Source organism: Armigeres subalbatus, chromosome 2, assembly GCF_024139115.2.
Source record: "Armigeres subalbatus isolate Guangzhou_Male chromosome 2, GZ_Asu_2, whole genome shotgun sequence".
Taxonomy (NCBI): Eukaryota; Metazoa; Arthropoda; class Insecta; order Diptera; family Culicidae; genus Armigeres; species Armigeres subalbatus.
The window spans coordinates 221539316-221566011 of record NC_085140.1 but is presented as its reverse complement, the minus strand read 5'-3'; the positions used below and the strand labels follow the sequence as shown (position 1 = coordinate 221566011).

Here is a 26696-nt window from a genome sequence, read left to right as displayed (position 1 = left end):
AACATTAAAGAGAAATTTTGTAACCCGCTGAACCAAGCGGCGAGGGTTCGTGGTGCTGGTTGACTAATAGCCAGAAGCTAAGCAATTATCTGAAGGGCATAATCGTTGGTGGACAATGTAAATTGATTGGTACTGGCGATTTGCGAAAATAGTTAGTATACACGCTTCATGACAAAAAATTTGACATATTGCGAGAGAGATAGCAAGTATTGTATTTGTCAATGTCGAAGCAATTTAGAGTAGAACTCTACTCGTCCCTACTGTGGAAAAAAATTACCCTAAAAATTATTTGTTGTCAGTTAACTAACACTAGCAGACATCGACTTCCTCCGCACCTTTATTAGAACTCATTTACTTCAGCTAGCTAAGATCACTACCACACAGATAACAAGCTACCACTTCAACTCAGAAGAGGCTCTGCCGGCAATGAAGTTGGCCCTAGAGGCCTGAATAAGAGAAACGCGGATAGGTATGTGCCGCCAATCGAACCGTCAAAAAACAGCAGCCAATCGAGCGGGAGACCTGTCAAGCAGCCAAAATGTTGGCTCAAATACTGAAAACGGCTAAATTTGTTTTTATGCCATTTTTAAATAAACAAATTTGAATGCAGTTTGCAATAATATATGCAAGTCATTTATAGATTCTGAAATGAAATTGCATTGTTTATTGGATTCTATTGTCATGTGATGTGGACACATTAAATAGCGGTTTGTGAGATTTTATCTACATAAACCATTTCTTCCTTTTCATGTGTTGCTCTTTGATGAAGAAGATTGAATGCAGTGTTGGCAGAGTCATATTTTCTATCCGCGTTTCTCTTATTCAGGCCTCTAGTTGGCCCCTTGTATGGAAAAATGCCAGAGCTGCCAGTCTTCTTGATAAAGTGGTCTTCGGTTGTAGCTTTATTATTATTTATTCAGACTAAGGCCGAAGTGGCCTGTGCGGTATATAAGAGTCTTCTCCATTCGGCTCGGTCCATGGCTACACGTCGCCAACCACGCAGTCTACGGAGGGTCCGCAAGTCATCTTCCACCGGATCGATCCACCTTGCCCGCTGCGCACCTCGCCTTCTTGTGCCCGTCGGATCGTTGTCGAGAACCATTTTCACCGGGTTACTGTCCGACATTCTGGCTACGTGCCCGGCCCATCGCAGTCGTCCGATTTTCGCGGTGTGAACGATGGATTGTTCTCCCAACAGCTGATGCAATTCGTGGTTCATTCGCCTCCTCCACGTACCGTCCGCCATCTGCACCCCACCATAGATGGTACGCAGCACTTTCCTTTCGAAAACTCCCAGTGCGCGTTGGTCCTCCACGAGCATCGTCCAGGTCTCGTGTCCGTAGAGGACTACCGGTCTAATTAGCGTTTTGTAGATTGTCAGTTTGGTACGGCGGCGAACTCTATTCGATCGGAGCGTCTTGCGGAGTCCAAAGTACGTACGATTTCCAGCCACTATGCGTCTCCGAATTTCTCTGCTGGTGTCATTTTCGGCAGTCACCAGTGAGCCCAAGTACACAAATTCTTCTACCACCTCGATTTCGTCACCACCGATGCAAACTCGCGGTGGGTGGCTCACATTGTCTTCTCTTGAACCTCTGCCTATCATGTACTTCGTCTTCGACGTGTTGATGACTAGTCCGATCCGCTTAGCTTCCCTCTTCAGTCTGATGTAGGCTTCCTCCATCTTCTCAAAGTTACGTGCCATAATATCTATGTCGTCAGTGAAACCAAATAGCTGGACGGACTTATAGAAAATTGTACCACTCGTGTTAATCCCTGCTCTTCGTATTACCCTTCCAAAGCGATGTTGAATAGCAAACACGAAAGACCATACCCTTGCCGTAACCTCTGCGGGTTTCGAAGGCACTCGAGAATGCCCCTGAAACTCGAACTATGCACATCACCAGATCCATCGTCGCTTTGATCAATCGTGTCAGTTTATCCGGAAAACCGTGTTCGTGCATTAGCTGCCATACCTGGTCCCGATCGATTGTATCATATGCGGCTTTGAAGTCGATGAATAGATGATGTGTGGGCACGTTGTATTCGCGGCATTTCTGCAGTACTTGGCGAATGGCGAACACCTGGTCCGTGGTGGAGCGTTCGCCCATAAAACCCGCCTGGTACTGCCCCACGAACTCCCTTGCAGTTGGTGCTAGTCGACGGCATAAAATTTGGGAGAGTACCTTGTAGGCGGCGTTCAGCAATGTGATTGCGCGGTAGTTGCTACAATCCAGCTTATCGCCCTTTCTGTAGATGGGACACACGACACCTTCCATCCACTCCTGCGGCAAAACTTCCTCCTCCCAAATCTTGGTAATGACCCAGTGCAGCGCTCTAGCCAGTGCCTCACCACCGTGTTTAAATAGCTCTCCTGGTAGTTGGTCAACCCCAGAGCCTTTGTTGTTTTTCAGCCGGCCAATCTCCTCCTGGATTTCCTGGAGATCCGGAGCCGGTAGAATTATGTCCTGCTCGCGTTCTCCTAGGTCCATCACCATACCGCCATCTTCGTCCGCCACATCGCCATTCAGGTGCTCTTCGTAGTGCTGCCGCCACCTTTGGATCACCTCACGCTCGTTCGTAAGAAGGTTCCCGTTTATGTCCTTACACATATCAGGCTGTGGCACGTGGCCCTTACGTGAACGGTTTAACTTCTCATAGAACTTTCGTGTGTTATTAGCGCGGTACAGTTGCTCCGTTTCTTCACGGTCTCGATCTTCCTGCTGGCGCTTTTTCCTCCGGAAAATCGAGTTTTGTCTGTTCCGCGCCTGTTTATATCGTGCCTCGTTCGCCCTCGTGCGGTGTTGCAGCAATCTCGCCCATGCTGCATTCTTCTCTTCCACTAACTGCTCACATTCGCCGTCATACCAGTCGTTTCTCTGATCCGGGGGCACCGTGCCTAGTGCAGCGGTTGCGGTGCTACCAATGGCGGATCGAATATCTCTCCAGCCATCTTCAAGAGACGCTGCGCCTAGCTGCTCTTCCGTTGGAAGTGCCACTTCCAGCTGCTGCGCGTATTCTTGGGCTAGTCTACCGTCTTGTAGCCGCCCAATGTTAAGCCGCGGCGTCCGACTTCGACGCGTGTTGTTCACCGTCGAGAGTTTTGAGCGCAGGCATACTGCAACGAGGTAGTGGTCGGATTCAATATTCGCACTGCGGTAAGTGCGGACATTCGTGATGTCGGAGAAGAATTTACCGTCGATTAGAACGTGATCGATTTGGTTTTCCGTTTCTTGGTTAGGTGATCTCCATGTGGCCTTGTGGATATTTTTGCGGGGAAAGAAGGTGCTTCGGACTACCATTCCGCGGGAGGCTGCGAAGTTTATGCATCGTTGGCCGTTGTCATTCGATACGGTGTGCAGACTATCCGGTCCGATGACCGGTCTATACATTTCCTCCCTTCCTACCTGTGCGTTCATGTCACCGATGACGATTTTAACGTCCCGCAGTGGGCATCCACTGGGGTCCTCCTTAGTCGTGCGGTAAGATGCGCAGCTACAAAGCAAAACCATTCTGAGGGTGGCTGGGTTCGATTCCCGGTGCCGGTCTAGGTAATTTTCGGGTTGGAAATTGTCTCGACTTCCCTAGGCATAAAAGTATCATCGTGTTAGCCTCATGATATACAAATGCAAAAATGGTAACTTGGCTTAGAAACCTCACAGTTAATAACTCATGATATACAAATGCAAAAATGGTAACTTGGCTTAGAAACCTCGCAGTTAATAACTGTGGAAGTGCTCAATGAACACTAAGCTGCGAGGCGGCTCTGTCCCAGTGTGGGGATGTAATGCCAATAAGAAGAAGAAGAAGTGGGCATCCATCGTATGTCTGCTCTAGCTGTGCGTAGAACGCTTCTTTCTCGTCGTCGGGTCTCCCTTCGTGTGGGCAGTGCACGTTGATGATGCTATAGTTGAAGAAACGGCCTTTAATCCTCAGCTTGCACATCCTTGCGTTGATTGGCTGCCACCCAATCACGCGTTGGCGCATCTTACCCAGCACTATGAAGCCGGTTCCCAGCTCGTTGGTGGTGCCACAGCTTTGGTAGAAGGTAGCCGCTCGATGCCCGCTTTTCCACACTTTCTGTCCTGTCCATGATGTTGTAGCTATCTCTGAGAAAAACCGTATGGAATGCAAGCAACCACTGGACGATGTTCTTCGGTTCCAATTTTCAACGATACCAAAGATCGTAAATTTTGGCTTTATCTGTCGAGAATTAGAACTGATGTCTCTGATGACGCGGTGTGTGCCATGGTTAAAACTAATTTAGCTTTGGACGGTGATTCAGACGAAATCAAACTTGTTGCTAAAGATAAGGGCATAAGTACATTGAATTTCAAAAATTTCGGGTGCCGATGAAAACGAGGAAACCAATGACGCCGCTGCTTATTCAAGATACCTCTCCTGCTATTACTTCTGTCATGGATCTCAGCTGAACCCGGGACCAATATTAGCATTTTGGAAGACCCATATCCCCCCATCACAGTCGAGCCGTTGCCGCCAGCATTCAACAGTCGTCCTGGTTCTGTGTATGGATCCGGTGACGGGGTCTTCCAGCCTGCGTACCAGGGCAAGTATATATTAATCTGCGATCGTTCACTACCTGAAGAAGTCAACATTTCCAGACACTTTGCATCGTCTCAATTACTCAACATTCGACTACCACCGGGATATAAGCCTTCCAGCCGTAAAAGCCCCAAAACCCCCCATCACAGTCGTGCACTCCCAGCCAGCGACCGACAGTCATCCCGGCCCTGTGTATGGGTGTGTTGAAGGGGTCTTCCAAAATCCGAATGCAAGCAAGTACTTAATTGCAACCGTGCATTGCCTGATGAGAACATCATTTCCAGTCAATTAGCATCGATGCAATCTTTCGACAACATACCGCCACCGGGATGCAAGCCTGCCAGCCAGAAGGAAGCCCCAATACCCCCCATCGCAGTCGTGCACTCAGAGCCAGCGATCGACAGTCATTGACACAACGGTTGGCCGTTTTAACGGTTTCCTCAGTGACTGCGTATTTGTCTCCGTACCGAAGCGAAAAGCTCTAAGAAAACCACCATGGACTAACGCTACGCTACGGAACCTCAAACGGGAACGTGCTAGGACTCTTCATGCCCTGACTAACCGACGTTGTGCTATCACTAAACGAAATTTCTCAATCGCCAGTAATTGTTATCGCCGCTATAACAAGCATCTTTACAAGCAGTATGTGTGTCGCATGCAGCATAATCTTCGCCGTCATCCCAACTCGCAAAAAAAAATTATTTTAAGAATACGCACCGACGATTTTCAGCAGATAACAAACCTGTTTGATTTTACCATGCGCGCAGTAAAAATCTACTGTGGCCCAAGCGGAATGTTGTCACATGAACTAAAACAGTGGTGAATTTCTCTGGAACCATGGTCAAATTTACTAAAATTTCATAGTAGTTTTAAAAACAGAGCGTAGTCTAGAAAATAGTAGTTTTACCCACGGATTTTTTTTTTCTGTGAAGGGATTCTGGTCGTTCGTCAATACAAAGAGGAAAGAAATAGGACTACTGTCAAGAGTATTTCTTGACAATGATGTTGCCTTGAACGCTGAGGACAAATGCAATTTTTTCCAATGTTTTGACATCTCAAGCAAACATCGCAAGAGCAGCGAGAGATGTACCTAACAATGTCATTAGCATGGATGTATCGGATAAAAGGATAAAATCGTCCTTTTCAACAGGCCCTAGTGTTATACCATCAACGGTTCTGAAAAAGTGTTCCGATATCTTGGCTATCCCTCTATGCATGCTTTTCAACTTATCACTCCGTCAGCAAAAGTTTCCATCTCAATGGAAGTGCTCTACCATGTTTCCGGTGTACAAGAAAGTAGACAAATGCGACGTGAGAAACTACCGAGGCATTACTTCTCTTGGCGTGGAATCAAAAGTGTTCGAGTCACTGATCTACGAAAAACTGAGGTGGCATTGTGCATCTCGATTCGAACGTAATTCTATCGAGTCGAACATGTTTGGCATTACGGGTTTCGATTCGAACTAGAAAACGACTCATCGTTCGAGTATGCTCGAGGAGGTACAAGAATAACGAGATGTTTTGGCATTATGGAAACTCGTTAGCACACTGAAAAACGACTCAAGTCTAATGAAAAACACTCGTCACCTTTATAGCTTTAGAATGTTGGTCGAGAGTTTTTTCTTGCTGAAAGTTTTTAATTATATTTGTTATTATTTCTCTACGGGAAGAGAATAAATGTTTTATTATTGTCTCTTGAGGAGAAGAATGTCATTAGTATACCTACTTTTATAGTTTCCAGACAATATGCAATCACTAATTATCCCGAAATCCGCGTAAAAACGACTTCAACTAAAATCGTTTTTTTGAAGTTTTCACGTATTTTTGACGATTTCGATAAATCGCGTGATAAACCTATGAGGAAAAGCAGCTTTCTTGTATCTAATGAAGTAATTCCATTAGCCCCGCCCCTTCATTAATCGTCATGAGTGCACATTATATTTACACCCATATCAGATCACAAAGGGGTGGAGCTAACGGGCTTAATTTATTGAATACAAGAAAGCTGCTTTCCAGCGCGCGCGAGCCATTTTGATCGGGATTCCACAGAGAGCGGTTGAACAAGATTTTACGCAGAGCGAACACAGCAGCACGAAGGCGCTCTGGTAGCATTTTCAAAGGAAAATCATCGAATTGGTGGTGGAAGTCTGCGTTGGTGGTCGTCATTCAACCTCAACAACAAATCAAAATCTTGTGAGGCAATTCCATTTGACTGCTACTGACGCCTACATTTAAACACACTCATTGCATCATCTCCCTCCGACGCGAGCTTGTGGTTGTGCTACCAAAGAGCAACTTTCTGTCGTCGCCAAACGATGGTAACCCGGAAAAAATCGATATCATTTCTAATGACTAACGAAACAAAACCAAAGAATCTTGCCAGAAAATTTCACTTTCCGTCGACGACGGCCAAATCGATGAAGACGCCATCTTAGTGAAAAATGTCGTTTAGCTGCCTTAGTTTTTCAAATGGTGCATTATTAAAAACAATAAATCTTTCCAAAATCGTCATTGTCGTTTAAACAGCCGAACAGTCTGTTTGTCTGGGTAAACAATTTTCCCAACGGTCAAAACCTGTTTGTAATTTATTCTTGAGCTATAGCGCTATAGAAAACGATGCATGTACGCTTCCATCGCGTGCGGAAGTCGAACGTTGCAAATTAATATATTTGTGTTTGGTTTCGCGCCAACTCCGATTCTGCTTATTTTTCCTTTATTCCGGACATTTTTTATCATAATGTCTTTTAGGATTCTGATGATATCCACTGAAAGATAGGCGAGTGGCTTCAGTGGCGATGCGGCCGATGAGTCGTTTCTTTTCCATGGCTGGTTCATCCAACTGGGAGCTACTTTCAGTTTCTTGATTCGGTTGACCTCCGAGCAGTTTGCACAATGCTAATAAATTTACACAAATTATGATGAAAAATACCCATTGGCGTAACTACAGGGGGGCTAGGGGGGGCTATAGTCCCACCTAGGATCTGGCTAGCCCCCCCTAGAAAATTTGTTATTTTGTAGGGTATGATGGGGCAAGATGGGTCGCCTAAGGCGAACCCTGAATTTCTCAAAACAGAAACATTTTATTTTAATTTTTCAACATTGATCTATAAAAATAGTTCATAAGCTGTAAGCCTGGGGTATGAAATAAAAAAACTCCACTTTTTATTCCATTTCGAGTCATTAAAGTAGAAGTCTATTTTTCTGTCAATCAAAAAATGGCGGGGTAAGATGGGTCAAACAGCGGGGTAAGATGGGTCACCTTTAAATACTACAATTAATATTGTTTTCATTCCCAATATTGAATTACACACAGATAGATAGCTTTATTGCCAATGATTATATTGAATAAAAAATAATGTTTAAGCCTTGGATGAAGAAATGGCTCTACATTTAAAAATATCTACAAATTCTTATGAAAACAAGACCTCTAAGTATAGCTTTCTTAAAAACAAAAAATAGACATTTTCAATGAACAAATTAACATCATGATTGAGCCACCAATGGAAAATATGTTTTGAATACGAACTATGCCCCTCAGTATGTGCTGACCCATCTTGCCCCATTTGTAAGTTCACGTTAGAATGTCTAATTTTCGATCAAATTTATTTATTTCAACGCAGTTAGTATAACATAACCTACATTACTTATAATACGTTCACTATGTTACTAAAATGTTTAAATTTCACATTGCTCGATGAGATTACACGTTTTATAGAAACTGTGTTTCGCATAAGAAACAATGCTGAAAATATTTTACCTTGCCATACACTACCAAAATAAAATTTTATCATCAAATCGAGTGATAATAAAGTAGAACCAAATTATTCCTCCTACAAAGTCATAATCTCCACATTAAAATGTACACGATGCTCAAAAACGGCCCTGACCCATCTTACCCCGTGACCCATCTTGCCCCGCCTAACCCTACATATAAGTATTGCACATATCTAATCCACTGATTATATACGGGAGTAAATGCAGAGAAAGGTTTTTCTTCATTATCCAATCCCTCTTTTCGAAACACTACAGCATACTACTACGGATTGTTTGTTTGGACAATTATTTTTTTTTATTTATTGAGGCACTGATAAACTACTTTGTTCGCCTCGATGATGATGATGGATTTTATATATATTGACGTAATTGGGCTGCAAAATGGTGGGTTGACATCAATGAAGGAGCGCCCAACAGAGCTCTGGTCCCCACAAGTCCCTATCTCACGCTTCCACGGGTCGTCCGATGACAAAAGACCGCCAGCTAAGGGTTGTGTACTTAGCTGGTAGTGCAGCCTGGGCACTGTTGTCCTTCTGACATCAGCTAGAGTGAGAAGGTACGCCTCGAGCGTCTGTTCACCAGGAGGTGCGGCTCTAACAGCGTCTGCCTGGTACCCAGCGGCTGATTAACGAAATGCTGTATCGCGTCAGCTATACCTAAGGTGGCAGCCCCACCAACGCGATGTAGGTAACGCGACCCCGGTAAGGTAGCGTACTGAAGCCTCTCAAATACCACGGAAAATGGAGATAGAAGAAAAAGAGAACGTTATTTTTGGTACCGACCCGGTAACGAAATAAGGACTATGATTGGAAACTCGGTACCTGGAATGTCAGGACCCTAAATGAACCTGGACGAGTGAGCCTTCTGGCTCGTGAACTGCAGAAGGTTGGAGTGAACGTGGCTGCTATTCAAGAAGTCCGATGGCCTAGATCCGGAGAACGTGAATTCCGAGCCGTGGACCCCACGACCAATACTGCATTCAAGTATAACATCTATCACAGCGGCAGTGAAAAAGCAGAGCATGGAGTTGGTTTCGTAGTGATGGGCAAGTAGATGAAGCGAGTGATGCGGTGGAAACCCATTAGCGAACGAATCTGTGTGTTGAGGATACGGGGCAAATTCTTCAATTACAGCCTAATCAACGTTTACGCACCGACAAACGATAAATCCGACGACGTGAAGGACACGTTTTATGAATGTCTTGATAAAGCCTATGGAGAGTGCCCAAAGCATGACGTGAAAATTGTTATCGGAGACGCTAACGCTTTTTCCATCCCATAATCGGTAGGGAGAGCCTTCACTCCGCTACCAATGTAAATTTTGCTGCTGCCAGAGGGATGGCCATCAGTAGCACCTACTTTGCACGAAAGAACATCCGAAAGCACACCTGGAGACACCCAAATGGTGAAACTTGCAACCAGATAGACCATGTTCTGGTGGATGGGCGCCATTTCTCGGATGTTATCGATGTGCGGACATTCAGAGGTCCGAACATTGACTCTGATCACTATCTCGTTGTCAGTAAAATTCGATCACGGTTGTCAACTGTATCGAACGAAAGATCACAGCGAACGATGCGTTACAATATCCAGCGATTGTCGGCGGAAGGAGTATCGGCTGAGTACCGCCAGAAGCTCGACGAACGGATAAGTGCAATCAACGTTAGCGACAACATCAACGATCTGTGGGAGTCGATCCATGGAGCGGTGAGTACAACAGCACGAGAAGTGGTACGCACTGCACAGAGGCGACCCAGGACGGGTTGGTTCGATGTGGAGTGTCAGAGAGTGACAGACGAAAAGAACGTTGCCAGAAGCCGGATGTTGGTGTCAGGTACCCGATCGAATAGAGATCGGTACAAGGAAGCAAGAGCAGCCGAAAAACGAACCCACCGCAGGAAGAAAAAAGAGTACGAAGAACAAGTGATTAGTGAGGCGCAGGAAAAAATGGAGCAGAACGATATGCGGAGGTTTTATGAGTCTGTCAATGGCGTGCGGAGAAAGACAGCGCCATCTCCCGTCATGTGCAACGACCAACAAGGGAATTTGCTGAGAGATAAAACTGAAGTGGCTGCCAGGTGGAAGCAACACTTCGAGACTTTGTTGAATGGAGGAAGTGACGGTGCATCGGTGAACAGAATAAATATTAGCGACGATGGACAAGCTGTGGAGTCACCTACACTAGATGAGGTTAAAAAAGCTGTGAAAGAGCTGAAAAACAATAAGGCTGCGGGGAAGGACCAGCTCTCGGCTGAACTTCTCAAACATGGCAGTGAGCAGCTTTATGAAGTTCTGCACCATATTATGTCAAAAATATGGGAAGACGAGGAAATGCCTGCTAGCTGGTTGGACGGCCTCATTTGCCCTCTCTTTAAGAAAGGGCACAGACTGGAGTGCGCCAATTACCGAGGAATAACCCTCCTTAATTCGGCGTACAAAATTATGTCCCGTATTCTGTTCAACAGATTGAGACCGCTTGAAGAGTCCTTCGTCGGCGAATACCATGCAGGTTTTCGTGAGGGCCGATCAACGACGGATCAAATGTTTACCCTGAGACAAATCCTTGATAAATTCCGGGAGTACAACTTGCAGACACATCATCTGTTTATTGATTTCAAGGCGGCGTACGATTCAGTGAAACGGAACGAATTATGGCAAATTATGCTTGAACATGGTTTTCCGGCGAAACTGATACGGCTGATTCGTATAAAGTTGGACGGATCGAAATCAAGTGTAAGGGTTGCGGATGAAATATCGACGTCATTTGTTACCTTAGATGGATTAAAGCAGGGTGATGCACTCTCGAACCTACTGTTCAATATAGCGCTCGAGGGAGCGATTAGGAGAGCTGGTGTGCAAAGAAGCGGTACCATTATCACAAAATCGCATATGCTCCTGGGATTTGCGGACGATATCGATATTATCGGAATTGATCGCCGTGCCGCGGAAGAGGCTTTTGCGCCTTTTAAGAGGGAGACAGCGAGGATTGGACTCACGATCAATACCAGCAAAATGAAGTACATGGTCGCTGGCAATCAACGTGGGTTCATTAGTGGTGGTGGTAGCGAAATAGTGCTGGATGGTGAAAAATTTGAAGTGGTAGAAGAATTTGTGTATCTTGGAACATCAGTGACGTGCGATAATGATGTTACCCGCGAGGTGAAAAGGCGTATTGCAGCTGCAAATAGGGCTTATTACGGACTTCGTAACCAGCTTAAGTCCCGTAGTCTGCAAACGAAAACAAAACTCGCCCTGTATACTAATCTGATTCTTCCGGTGGCTTTATACGGCCATGAGACATGGACGTTAAAGGAGGCTGATCGGAGAGCTCTCGGAGTGTTTGAGCGTAAGGTGCTGCGGACAATACTCGGCGGTAAACAGGAGAACGGTATCTGGCGGCGTCGCATGAATCACGAATTGTACCAGGTGTATAAAGGGCTGGATATTATTAAGCTTCTACAACACGGCAGACTACGGTGGGCTGGTCACGTTGTTCATATGCCGGAAGAACGTCAAGCGAAGATAATATTTAGTAGAGAACCCGGAAGAGCCCGCAGGCTTCGTGGAAGGCCGCGTACACGATGGGTTTTTGCAGTTGAAGAGGACCTGAGGGCGCTCAATGTTCAGGGCGACTGGAAGCGATTGGCCCAGGATCGAGTCCAGTGGAGAAGGATACTCCATTCGGCGTAGGTTCATCGAAGAGCTGTACCCCATCAAGTAAGTAAGACGTAATTGTAATTTGACCATTTTCTATGTAGTCTACAAAAGTTTATGTCTCGCGCGCGCAATCTAGATATGAATGATTTATTTTTTACAGACTTGCGCATTTTCAACTGTTTGAATGATTTTTCGGATTAGTAATAGGCTATCTGGTAGAGTTTTATTCCCGTGGATGATACCGAAACTTTTGATGTCGACGGAGCGGTAACACAATTTTTAGTTTTGTTGACGACTTAGATTATTAATTTTATTGATGCTTATGAGTGATAAACGTTAAGTGGCCTTGTATAAACATGCAACGCGATTATTGATGGAAATTTTGAAATCTGTGCGAGAGGTATCGGCACGGCAAATGCTGGGTAAAGCGTACCATTGGTACCTCGCGTACCTAAAGGAATAAAATAGACCCCATCTCGCGGTCCTTAGCCTCTTACCCAGCAACTCCTATCCCTACCTCTTCGCGGTGCTGGCCGGGATACGAGCAACCTTAGGGAAGATCGGGTAACCAACCCCGGTGGGAACTATGGTCGTATGCTGACATGGAAGGGGGGGGGGGGGGTTACTCCTCTCCGGAGGTGCATATCTTATTGAGCGTCTGTTCTCCATGTCAGGTTCGGCTCACAACAGCGTCTGTTCTCCATGTTAGGGGCGGCTGATCATCGTCCGAGTGCCAGCGAGGGACTCTAAGTGAAACTGTGCACCATGGTCCACCGGAAATAAGGAGGAATGGTCCTCCGGAAATTTAGGGGGTTTGGTGTCAGGCCCTGCAAGCCAGCCAAAAAAAACTCACGCAACGAACAATTAACAAGAGAGTACGGACCGGAACCATCGGCGAAGACCACTGCGACGAAAAGGGACTAGCGATTGGAAACTCGGTTCGTGGAACTGCAAATCTCTCAACTTCATCGGCAGCACACGCATACTCGCCGATGTGCTCAAGGACCGTGGATTCGGCATCGTAGCGCTGCATGAGGTTTGTTGGAAGGGATCAATGATGCGAACGTTTAGAGGTAATCATACCATCTACCAGAGCTGCGGCAACACACACGAGCTGGGAACAGCTTTCATAGTGATGGGCGATATGCAAAGACGCGTGATCGGGTGGTGGCCGATCAATGAAAGAATGTGCAGGTTGAGGATCAAAGGCCGGTTCTTCAACTTCAGCATAATCAACGTCCATAGCCCACACTCCGGAAGCACTGATGATGATAAGGACGCATTCTACACGCAGCTGGAACGTGAGTACGATAGCTGCCCAAGCCACGACGTCAAAATCACCATAGGAGATTTGAACGCTCAGGTTGGCCAAGAGGAGGAGTTTAGACCGACTATTGGGAAGTTCAGCGCACACCGACTGATGAATGAAAATGGCCTACGACTAATTGATTTCGCCACCTCCAAGAATATGGCCATTCGCAGCACCTACTTCCAACACAGCCTTCCGTATCGGTACACCTGGAGATCACCACTGCATACAGAATCTCAAATCGACCACGTTCTGATTGATGGACGGCACTTTTCCGACATTATCGACGTCAGGACATATCGGGGCGCTAACATCGACTCTGACCACTATCTGGTGATGGCTAAACTGCGCCCAAAACTATCCGTCATCAACAATGTTCGGTACCGACGACCGCCGCGGTACGACCTAGAGCGACTGAAGCAGCCTGATGTCGCCACTGCATACGCGCAGCATCTCGAGGCAGCGTTGCCGGAAGAGGGTGAGCTCGATGGGGCCCCTCTTGAGGACTGCTGGAATACAGTTAAAGCAGCCATTAACGACGCAGCGGAGAACAACGTCGGGTATATGGGACGAAGTCGACGGAACGATTGCTTTGACGAAGAGTGCAGACAGATTCTGGAGGAGAAGGACGCAGCGCGGGCGGTCGCGCTGCAGCAAGGTACCCGGCAGAACGTGGAACGTTATAGACGGAAGCGGAGACAGCAGACCCGCCTTTTTCAGGAGAAGAAACGCCGCCTGGAAGAAGCGGAGTGCGAGGAGATGGAACAGCTGTACCATTCTCAAGAAACACGCAAGTTCTACCAGAAGCTCAACGCATCCCGCAAAGGCTTCGTGCCGCGAGCCGAAATGTGCCGGGATAAGGATGGGAGCATCTTGAAGGACGAACGTGTGGTGATCGAAAGGTGGAAGCAGCACTACGAGGAACATTTGAATGGCGCTGAGAGTACAGGCAGTGAAAGTCAAGGCAGCGGAGGAGATGACTATGTACTTCAGTTCAGCGGACGATGGAAGCCAACCAGCCCCCACCTTGAGGGAAGTTAAGGATGCCATTCAACAGCTAAAGACCAATAAAGCAGCTGGTAAGGATGGTATCGGAGCTGAGCTCATCAATATGGGCCCGGAAAAGCTAGCCACTTGCCTGCACAAATTGATAGTCAGAATCTGGGAAACTGAACAGCTACCGGAGGAGTGGAAGGAAGGTTATATGCCCCATCTACAAGAAAGGCGACAAGCTGGAGTGTGAGAACTTTCGAGCGATCACCATCCTTAATGCCGCCTACAAAGTGATATCCCAGATCATCTTCCGTCGTCTGTCACCATTAGTGAACGAGTTCGTGGGAAGTTATCAAGCCGGCTTCGTTGACGGCCGCTCGATAACGGACCAGATCTTTACTGTACGGCAAATACTTCAAAAATGCCGTGAATACCAGGTCCCAACGCATCATCTGTTCGTTGATTTCAAGGCGGCATACGACAGTATAGACCGCGTAGAGCTATGGAAAATTATGGACGAGAACAGCTTCCCTGCGAAGCTTACCAGACTGATCAAAGCAACGGTGGATGGTGTGCAAAACTGTGTGAAGATTTCGGGCGAACACTCCAGTTCGTTCGAATCGCGCCGGGGACTAAGACAAGGTGATGGACTTTCGTGCCTGTTTTTCAATATTGCGCTAGAAGGTGTCATGCGGAGAGCCGGGTGTAACAGTCAATTTATTTGTTTCGCGGATGACATGGACATTGTCGGCCGAACATTTGCAAAGGTGGCAGAACTGTACACCCGCCTGAAACGTGAAGCAACAAAAGTTGGACTGGTGATGAATGCCTCAAAGACAAAGTACATGCTTGTGGGCGGAACCGAGCGCGACAGAGCCCGCCTGGGAAGCAGTGTTACGATAGACGAGGATACCTTCGAGGTGGTCGATGAATTCGTCTACCTCGGATCCTTGCTAACGGCTGATAACAATGTCAGTCGTGAAATACGAAGGCGCATCATCTGTGGAAGTCGGGCCTACTACGGGCTCCAGAAGAAACTGCGGTCAAAAAAGATTCGCCACCGCACCAAATGTGTCATGTACAAGGCGCTAATAAGACCGGTTGTCCTCTACGGACATGAAGCATGGACAATGTTCGAGGAGGACTTGCAAGCACTCGAAGTATTCGAGAGACGGGTGCTTAGGACCATCTTTGGCGGTGTGCAAGAAGACGGTGTGTGGCGGCGAAGAATGAACCACGAGCTCGCCCAGCTCTACGGCGAACCCAGTATCCAGAAGGTAGCTAAAGCCGGACGGGTACGATGGGCAGGGCATGTTGCAAGAATGCCGGACAGCAACCCTGCAAAGATGGTGTTCGCTTCCGATCCGGCAGGTACAGGTACAGGTACAGGCAGACCAGGTGCAGAACGACTTGGCGAGCGTGGGGCGTATCCGAGGATGGAGAGATGCGGCCTCGAACCGTGCATTGTGGCGTCAAATTGTTGATTCAGTGTTATCTGTCTAGATGTAGATTAAATAAATGAAATGAATGAAATGAATGCGAGAGGTATCACAAGTTTTGCATTTTAGTATAAACTCGAAGTATCACTACCGATGCTTATGAGAATTTGTTGATGAAAACAATAGTTTTTTTTATTTACCTTTTTTGCTGGATAGTAATGGAAAGTTATGTAATTCATATCTGTGATGGTAATCAGATCGTTTTTGTTTTTTGCAAATCTGATTAAATTGTTATTATATCAAATTCAATTAATTATCTTAAAGATAAATCGTCTAGCTCAAACCTTTGTAGGGGTATGTGGCGGGACCATCATCATCATCATCATCAGCAAGTTGAATCTATTCGCTCAAGTTTTTGAACTTCAAGCAATTCTTGTAAGGCTTGTGGTCAGATCGCTGTTTGAAAGCTCGTAGGAATTGTCAGGCCACTGAATTGAAAACTGGCTAAAAGAGTTTAACTAACTAATACTTAATTTATAATGTATTCTAGGTTCGAAGCAAATCAAAAAATCCTTTAAAAATCAGGATTGTGCTTCACATTCTATTTACGGCGAGCGCAACACCTATGGTTTTCTGAACCTATCAAGGATTTTGGGAATCCTACGAGATTTCTAGATTTTTGTAACAGGGCTGAGCGTCGATGAACAATATTTGGAATATTTAAGTCGTCCATTGATATCTGGTAGACCAACAATATACATCAGTTGAATGGAGCGAAAATGGTAAACTTCCTGTGTTATGAGTGTTAAAATAGAAAAGTTTAAAAAAAATTAGCCCCCCTAGGATTTTTCATTAGTTACGCCAATGAAAATACCCTCTATTTCGTATAGCTACGTAGCCCTACGTCACCTTTGCGTACAACCCGATTGGGCTGCACCTTTGAGTTTTTGCATAGATTCGAGGATTGTCCGGAATGCGTAGGCGTGGTGGAGACGGCGGAACATGTGATGTTTGCGATTCTATGACACTGCCCCGAATGTCACTAACTCGATCGCCAGTACCCCGAAAGCATATTGCCCCGAATAACCCATTATCCCGAATAATCACTACCCCGAATTTGTCAAAAAAATTAAAAAAAATCTGATTAATCCACCTAGCGGTGTTGGTGCCTTTCTCGTGAAAAAAAAAAACAAACTAAAAAGTGACTGTTTTTTAGCGTGTTTTGCGCATAGAAAACAGTATTTTGACCAAAACTTCTCATTCATTAATTTATTTAGTCTACATCTAAACAGATAACACTGAATTAACAATTCATAGTTCGTGCCTGGTGGCTTCCGAAATGGATCGCAAACAACGAGGTCGGTGTTGTTTGTCACCACCTTACGTAGGGGAGAAAGCCAAATCTGTAGACAACATTATACTGGAACCCAGATGGACCAGCGGAGGCAGACCCAGAAGCTTGGGGCGGCGTAGCCTCCATGAAAAAAAAATCTACCAAAATCTAACTTGGCAACAGGTATGGCGATAGCTAGACATAATTCAGGATGAAGATATTTCAAGTCGGGATGTTCACAGGACCCATAAAAACATAGCTTCAAAATTCTCCATATCAAGCTCTATCTGGAATAAGGGCGAATGTCGCAAGAGAGAATTCTCTTCGCCGACTTCCCCTCTTTTAAATTAAAGTGACAAGCAGATGATTTCGTTGCGGTTTTTCCCCTCAGAATGAAAGAAAACAATGAAAATTTGCATTTTGAGCTGATAAACCGCGAAGAAATCCACTGTTTGTCACTTTTATTTAAAAGAGGGAAGTCGACGAAGAGAAATCTCTCTTGCGACATTCGCCCTTTTACCAGATAGAGCTTGATATAGGCAAGTTCAGAGTGTATGTAATTTAGAGTGGCGACACTGTCAGAATTGGAACAAAATTCATCTGTCATTCCCATACAAAATCGTGTTCCAAACGAGCAGGAGACCTGTCAAACGCGGCACATGTCGCCACTCTTAATTACATACACTCTGGGCAAGTTCATCTATCGTTTCATGGCTTGTCGAGCTATTAGTGCTGTCCAATGAGCAGCTCGAAGTAGCTCGAAGTTGTTCCCGTCCTGTTCGTTCTTTTTTGTCAACAAATGGGCATGAGCAGGACAGGAAGAAACTTCGAGCTACTTCAAGCTCTCATTGGACAGCACTATTCAATGCGGTTCGATAACATGTACACTGCTAAAAAAGTTTACACACAAAAGACTTTGAAGTATGCTCTTTTGACTATAAAGTATTCAATTATGACTTCAAAATACGCTCTTTCGTGGGAGAATGGAACTACACACAAAAAGGAATAAATATTATGCACAATTATGACTATTTTATATTCACAAATGAATAACATTTATGCATAAAAACAGGAAAAGTGTGTAAAACTTATTTTTTTTATGCGTCAAATTATACTCCTTTTGTGGGTAGTCCCATTCTCCCGGAAAAGAGTGTATTTCTGCCCAAAAGAGCATACTTTCAGCTGTGCGTGTAGGTAATCTGATTGTTTTGGCAATATTGACCATAGAAGCTGCTTGTAATCGCATAGTTGTCCCATCTTTGCTGGGTTTCTTATTCATAAGGGACATTTATGTGATTACAGGCAGAATCATTTTAGTACAGGTTTATCATATTGAAGACCTTTTTTAGAATTTGCAAAACATAGTGTCGAAAATGTATTTTTGGGTAAATAACTCCAAAAATACATTTTCAACATAAGAATTCTATATAAACTTTGGAATTTCTTTTAACTAGAAATACATTAAGACTTAGTATAGTATTCTTGAATATTGTTTTCAAAATATCGGGTCAAGGAGGTGACAAGTTTTGATATCATTTTATAAGTTTTAAATTGCTTTGCCGTCTGGCTTCTTACTCACCTTTCATTTATGAGGATCAGTCCGGCGATTTTGTAAATATTTATGTAGTCGATTCTCGGAAATTGTTCATCATAATCCAGATTAGTTATTCTATTTCAGCACTTGCTTCACTAATAACTAACAATATATATTCAATTGCCACTCATCTTCAAGCAGGTATCTGGTTCCGTGATCTGCAGTTTTTACATCAGAACAGAATTACACAAAACTTTCTTTGTCAGCCATGTTGTTTTGGTGGTTGCTCAGACGATAATCCAGTAAAGCAATCAGTTTTTTCACGCACAAAATAGATTCATTTCCGCCGAAAACAGTTTGGTTGTTTGAATCCAATGGCACTGCTATGGATTGAGGTTGAATTATTCACCTGAATAGTCTATTTCATTGAAAAACTTGGATAAACTTCGACTGGTAAGTAGTTTACTTCTAAAACTATTTTTTTTTCTTTCAAGAGCTAGCAATGTTCCCAGTTTAATTCAAAACTTTAGAAAAAATAATGTCAAAATGCCAGTTTTTCAAAATAACTTACCCGATACTGAAAAGTTGATAAGATGGTGCGCCATCTGATGGAAAAGTTGATAGAAATAATCGACACTCAGAAAAATTAATTGTATTTAAATTAGACTAAATTATATTGCGATTCTCTTCTAAAATTAGCAGACTGGCTCATCGGTTACGCGCCGGGTCCCATGCGCCGAGTTGTGCGCCATACAAAAAGTAAATAAACCAATGTCAAACAGATGCGAGCTTTCGGTGAGCTTTTTCACATTCGCTTCTAAGGTATGCATCATATTGTCGTCCCTTTACGATAAGATATTAAATATTTAGTGGAATTGTTCGAGTTTTAACAGTTTGTGCCTTTTCTTTCGTATGCGTTGCGTTTGGCATATTGTTCAAGTGGATTTTAGTAGTGTAATCGTGTTTAATTTGTGATGTAATATTCTACACTTGAATGGTGCAGGTATCACAATATGATAAAGTACCTTAGCGGCGCACAACAAAGCGAAGCAAAGGTGAATGAGCAAAATGCTATAATATCTCGAGCATCACAATATTTAATAACATAAAATATTGCGCAGATTCCGTATTATTAGACTCCTGCGCGAAAATTATTTGCGTGAATATTTTCCCCGTGTCAGACACACACATGAATTAACACTGTTTGCTGTTTGTCCGAGTAAACAAAAACACGTGTGTCCGATGAATAACAACAACAAAAAACAATTACAAATATAGCTTGAACGTGTTGGTGTGTACGCTGAAAATTCAAATCAAAACGAAGTTGCGCCAGAGTCTAAAAATTGATGCAACGGGCAATAATAACAAAAAATAATAACATAAAACATAAAAAAATAATAATATTTTTGTAGAATTTAAAAAAAAAAAGATATTTTAACCTGAATTTATTTCGTAAGACAATTTCTTTTTCCGGAGGAAATGCACCAACATGAGTTTTCATCCCGCATAAATCCAAACAATAGCCGAACCATTATTGGAACGGTATATGTTCCAGGTTGAACCATAATGATAATGGTACTTAACCATAACCGTACTGTAGTCTGATAACGTTTTGACCATAGTGACTATGGTTTTCGTAGACCGGACTGTATGAGCAACGGGTTGTTAAGAATGTTAACCGTAAGAGAAAACGATTTTCTTCATACATTTTTGGAGGAAAGATTGTATCAGTACTATATTGATTATGGTTCGTAGACCGTAAACTTCATTTATTAAGGTTGAGATAATTGTTTTACCATAAATATGTATTGTTCGAAGAACTTAATGTTAATGGGTAACGATATCAACTATGTCCATGATATATTTGTAACTGTACGAAGAACGGTAAATTTGTATGCGGGTACTTTTTTAAATTGGAATTGAAATCATATAAAAAATCATATATGTGTAGATTATAATCAAGCTACACTAATAAAATTCCACACATTTTTGTAGACCAAAATACAAAGAAATTTACAAATAATTTTTATGTGTGCCTAACCACCCGCTATAGCATGGAAAACTGAATTTTGTAAATATATTTACAAGCGTGTATATAAAACGTTTTGGAAAGGATAATCATAAAGCATAACAAACTGGTTTGTTGAAATAATAACATTTTTGTCAGTATGGCCAAATTTTATTGTTGTTATATGACAAAACAACATTATTGCTTTAACCAAGAAACCATTTTTGCATTACATATAAGCAGGGTTTCGACTTTTCATTTCAATGAGACCAAAGCAAGCATTTTTCGGGCCAAGGGAAAATCTTGTTTCGTTGTTTATGTTGAGGATCATCTTTCACCCATCAATCTTTTCTCTAGAATTAGCATTGGAAGATAAACGAAAATCTTGCCTGTTAGATGAAAATCCTTTTTCGTTTCATCACTTTTACCTCTCACTCACTTTTCGCGAGAATTATCGCAGAACAATTACAAAATTGTATGGCCGCGCCGGGATTCGAACCCAGAATAGTAACAATAATAGCTGTGGGGATGCGCATACTTTAGCCACACCACCACGCTATCTGTATGAAAGCGATAAGTTATTTGTTCCTCATAAGCTACTACCATTTGCATTGATGATGCCACGAAAAGACTCGAATATGAATGAAAAAGAGCAAACCAACGTTTGTCGGCAATCGAAGTGAGCGAAAAATTGTTTTCACTCTCCAGGCTGTTTTTCTTTCCCGAAAAGCGATTTCTCCCCGAAAACTTTCGTGAGGGAAAATCATGTGCTCCTGAGATTGAGTGAGCATTACGAACCCTGCTTATAAGGCATTTTATGAGACGTTTCGCGGTGGCCCGATTATTTACTTTTAATGTTTTGTTTTGGTATGATTCTTCGTGAACATTCCATTAGGTCCGAACACAAAATAATGTTAGTAACGTTTTACTTTTCATTAGTGTTTTCTTCAGCATTTTATGCTTCAAATGCAATGGTATGAATAATCTAACGAAACGTTTCAAGAATCATATGAAAAACTTTGTTCTAAAGCCCTGGTAGACGAAAAGTAAAACAGGCAGAATTGGTGTGGGACCCATCGGAATGTTCAGCGCGAAATTACCAAACAAACGGGCTCCCACTGATTGTCAAAGTAGATAAACACGAGAAAAACAGCTGTTTCGATCTGTCTCATAAAATGCCTTATTACAGCACAATGTAAACATTTGGCAATGAAATTCCATCGGGAGAACCTATCTTACAGTTCTATGATTTGATTACATGGATTGGAAATGCTTTGCTGCCGTAATCTGAAAAAGTGATGTATACGCCATTTTCCAAAAATGGTGTTAACGAGTACAACTCATCGAGCCAAGCATCGAGCTCTTTAACAGAAAAATGGAAAACATGCATGTTGTAAAATGGCTGTTACGTCACTTTTCCAGATTACGGCAGTATGGCAAGTAAAATTAGATGATTTTTTACAATTCTATAAAAAATAAACACTATGAGAGTGTCCATTATAGGAATATTATGGTTCCAGTTAAAAATCAAATTTCGAACTCGCGAAAACTGATTTTTTTTCAAGTTCAACTTATAGCGCATCATTGCGCAACTAGTGCATATTGTTCGCAACCTGATGTGCTATACAGCGCACCAGATGCGCAGTAATTAAACTTGCAACTAATAGGAGAAAAATTGATTTTCGTGAGTTCAAAAATTCGTTTTTAAGCGTTCGATAACTGCAACGCATTCTAGTCGTCAAACGGTTGTCAATCGACGTCAGATGCAATAAAAGTGCATCTAAATGTGCAGCGCAATGCAGCTGTTGAGAGACCCCCACCCCCCATATTTTGCGTAACAAATCGTTACAAAAAATCAGGCTATTGACATCCTATTGTTGAGCCCATCGCCAGATCGTAGCCAGGATGTCCCGGGCTATAATTTTTTTTTCATACTGCGTTTCAATGATGACAGCGGACTATGTCTATTGATGATGATGACACCACGCTTGTCACCGGCTCGCAAAAAAATAAATAACCCCCCACCCCCTATTGCGTTACATAATATTTGAACAGACCCTTTGCGTCATAGCTGATTTTGTTCTTACGTAATTTTTGAACAGGTCCTTTGCATACAAGTTTGCACGCAGCACGATAATTTTCAATTTGTCGTAACCTGGCAGCACTGCTATCTGGAAAATCGCAGTTCAGTTCAGCTGTCATCTCAATGCATTTTTCATTAAACATGGCTGATGTTGTGTAGTGCTAGAGTTAATCGAACGAAGGAATTTGAACAAGTTTTGTATATCTTTAAATGGTGCGAATCAAATCGAAATAATCTGAACTTTATTCAGGGCGGTGTGGTTGTTTAAAACAATATTAAAAACATAAGGCAGATCTGCGAAATCGTCAGAAAAAGCGTTTTTTCTCGAGTCCCCAGAATGGTTTTTCTGAGTCGACCCAGATACTTAACATGTAAGTAAATAAGTAAACATTATTGGGAAGAAACGATTTGCGAATAAAATATATTTTGCTTCATTTAGAGAACAACTAGTGTGTAATGTAGAAGTAACATTTCTATTTGCTTTGAATGAGACTTTTCATAACTATTAATTACCCAAAAATATTTGATCTTGATTTCATATCATAAAAACAAGGAAACGCAAAATCTGGTCAATAACATTCTAGGAGCATTTTTACTTCCGTAAAAACTATTTGCCTATCTGAACTTGGTAAATGGAATTGCTAGTAACAAAATATGAAATATTAGCTTCATTGACCTGACAAAAAGTTTTATATTACAGACAAAAGTATGTATTGTAATTTTCAGGACAAGGAAATTATTATTAAATAAAATCAAATCATATACAGGTATGAAACATTTTGTTCTGATCCTTTTTGTATCCAGGAACATTGGATTGAATAGTGCAAGCTGGGGAAGGTTAACTACTTTAAAGATAGAATTAATAACAGTTTTAATGAGATATTTTTGACCTTGTTTCCTTACTCGGCGTTAATTATGTTGATATTTTTATCTTAGAATTTAATAAATTGATTACTTGATTTTTCCTTTATGACGGAACCTGTCGTGCACTTCGCCTTGCTGTTTAGTTTTCATTAAGCAGTTCCACAGTTGTTAACTGTGACGTTTCTAGGCCAAGTTACCATTTTCGCATTCGTGTTTCATGAGGCTAACACGAATTATGTTTAGTTTATTTAAAATCCGGTTTTGTATTTTTCTAGTAGCAAATCATCCTTGACCTTGTAAAAAGTTTAAAACTCTCAGGTTATCGTTGAAATATACAAATACAAAAAAGGGGTTCCATATTTGGTTAAAATCGGCCAAGAGGCTCAGAAGTTACCCTAAGTTGAACGATAACTGATCAATTTTTTTTACAAAATTTTATCAGATATAATTAGGAAAGAAATATCTCTAAAAAGAAAGGGATGTCACTGAGCTTGACGACAGACGGTAAATAACACACACAACCACCTCACTTGATCAGTACAATTTCTGATGAAGAATGTATGTAGCCGCCAGACAATTGAAATCCTGAAAGTATTCCCAGATGAATTGCTGAAGAAATTACCGGATGAATTCTCGGGGGTTTGTTCTGATGAAATTCTTGGAAGAACTCTTGGAAGATTTCCTGGAGGAACTCAAATTAATTTTCGATTGAAATTTTGGAGTAAATTCCGAGTGAAGTCCGGAAAGAATTTCAGGACGATCCCGCGGAAAAATTCCCCGAGAAATTCCTGAAGGCATTCCTAGAGAAGTACCTGAAAGAATTCCCGAAAAATTCCCTGTAAGAATTTCCGGGGAAATACTTGTACGAATTCCTGGAGAAATTTCTAAAGAAATTTCTATAGGAATTCTTGAAGGATATTCTGAAGTAATTGCGAAAAGAATTCCAGAATGAAATCCCAGAGGATTTTGCTATAAAACTTATGGAGGTATTTTCCGTAATAAATTCCAGGAAGAGTTCCTGGAGGAATTCCCGGAGAAGTTCCTAGAAGAGTTATGGGAGGAAATTTCTTATATATTCTTGAAGGAACTCTCGAATGCATTCCTGAAGGAAATGTCGGAGATTTTTCTAGTAGAATAGCCGAAGAAATGGCTAGAAGTAAAACTTGGAGAAAAGAATGAAACATTTCAAATTCCTTATGAATTTCCTAAAAAAATAGTGAGGGGCTTATAAATATTTTTTTGTAGAAGAGGAATTTGTGAATAACTTTTCGGGGGAATTTATAAAGTTCCCGGGGGAGTTTCAAGAAGGATTTCCGGTTGAAACATATTATTTTGTAGGAGGTAGAAAAAAGGAAAATATCACATGAAGATAATCCTCAAGGAGAAAACGAGGAAGCGACAAAAAAACGATTTATGAATTTCTTAGTGAACACCTAGAAAGTCATAAGAAAACCACTAGATGAGATTTAAAATTAGGTTGGATTATAAATTATGTACGGATTTTCAGATCTGATGACCAGATACATAACACGTTTTGATTCACTTCAAATGAGTTTTAAATGAACCATTGTTATTAGATATTGAAAATCTCAGCAAGGAAAATTTAAGTGTCGATATCTCTATATTTATTAGCAAATTATTATTGTGGGTATTTGTGACGTATATTAGGCGCTAAAAATAAATGTGAAAATGTATGGCTAGACCAGCCAACACTTTCATCCGCTTAGCAAAGCGCTTAAAATTATAATTATATTTCCAAGTCTTATAAGTTAATTTTTTAAATGATATTCACTTCTAACATCTCATTGAGCTTATTTTTACAGCTATAAAATATGAGCTGGGTACTGAAATGGTATTTAAAATTCTTGTTTTTACACTTTTATTGATTAAAAACAATTGTCGCGGTATTAGGCCATCTTCTTCTCCAGTAGTGCCTAATACCGTGACTAAGCTATACCGTAAAGTTGATACTCGGAAAAATAAAACGTAACCATCACATTGGATACATAGACCACTAGACAATATCGTATACTGCCGCTAACCGCATATACAGATGTGCTCGACTTGCGGTTAGCGGCAGTATAAGGTATTGAAACATTCATGTTTGATATCTACGACATTTTATGCGTAAGATAACTAGGGGAGCATCATTCATATAAATTACATAAAAAAAAAAAAGAAATCACCTATCTAAAATCTAAATAATTGTGAAGTAAATTATTTGAAAAATTAATAAACGCTTTTAACCCGTCAATATTGAGAAGTTGCTAACTAACTAACTAACAAGGAAATCATTCTTTTTCTAGTAGGTATCTGTGTAAAAAAGTTATTTTATATGACGTTTTATACTAAAATGACCTAATAATTCAATTTCAATTTGTGTATGATTTAATTATTTACATATACTATTGTAAATGTGCTTTTTAGTTCATCATTCGAGCTTGTTTGATAGGGCACGGTATTAGGCAATTTTCTGCACGGTATTTGGATTCTTCTTCGGAATTTACGCGGTATTAGACATATTCATAAGTCAAATGTCGAACACTATTTGAGTTGATGTACAAAACATATTTTTCCCTTGTATTTAATATTGATTAAAGCGACATAGTTTTCAAGGGTAATTGTTACAAATTAAATTTCATATAGCGAATTTATTGTGGACACGTCCTTAACCCCACGGTAATAAGGCATGCCACGGTACAACAATGCGTAACGTGCGACTCACTATTGTACAATAGCAACGCACTATTGTCATCTTCTAGCCTTGACCAACTGAGGACAGAAGAGACTATCCAGAAATCCAATCCATATATGATCGGCTAACTTTTAGATTTTCCGCAACATAAAAAAACTCACCATTACTTCACGGACAGTCGTCGTGGGTGGTTCTGGGCCGTACGGTATCAACATCTTTTCTTCTTGGAATAATTAATACACCCTGGCTTAGTCATCTTGGCTAGGCGTGACTGAGCGTGATTTTATAAAAGCATTAACATATTGTCAATCAAACCTTCCCAATTATTAAAATATTGTGTTTGGTAGAGAACACTGGGTTTAAGAGAAAAATTATTCAAATCAAAAACTAATCTTTCATTTCCAAAGTAATTTCCAGATTTTGGCATCCTAGAGTAAATTTATAA

General features: G+C 42.0%; 2 protein-coding genes across 5 annotated transcripts in view; one reads left to right on the top strand and one right to left on the bottom strand.

Moving 5' to 3' along the window:
* Positions 1-19111, bottom strand: part of LOC134211708 (plexin-B) — a 177741-nt gene extending 158630 nt beyond the window's left edge. For all 3 annotated transcript variants that reach the window (XM_062688856.1, XM_062688857.1, XM_062688855.1), the window contains exon 1: positions 18647-19111. The gene's annotated coding sequence lies outside the window, so the exon portion shown is untranslated. The remainder of the gene's footprint in view (positions 1-18646) is intronic.
* Positions 19112-22818: 3707 nt separating this feature from the next.
* Positions 22819-26696, top strand: part of LOC134211706 (uncharacterized) — a 34602-nt gene continuing 30724 nt past the window's right edge. The window contains exon 1 of one of the 2 annotated variants that reach the window (XM_062688852.1): positions 22819-23063. The gene's annotated coding sequence lies outside the window, so the exon portion shown is untranslated. The remainder of the gene's footprint in view (positions 23064-26696) is intronic. The other variant, XM_062688853.1, reaches the window with a different exon arrangement.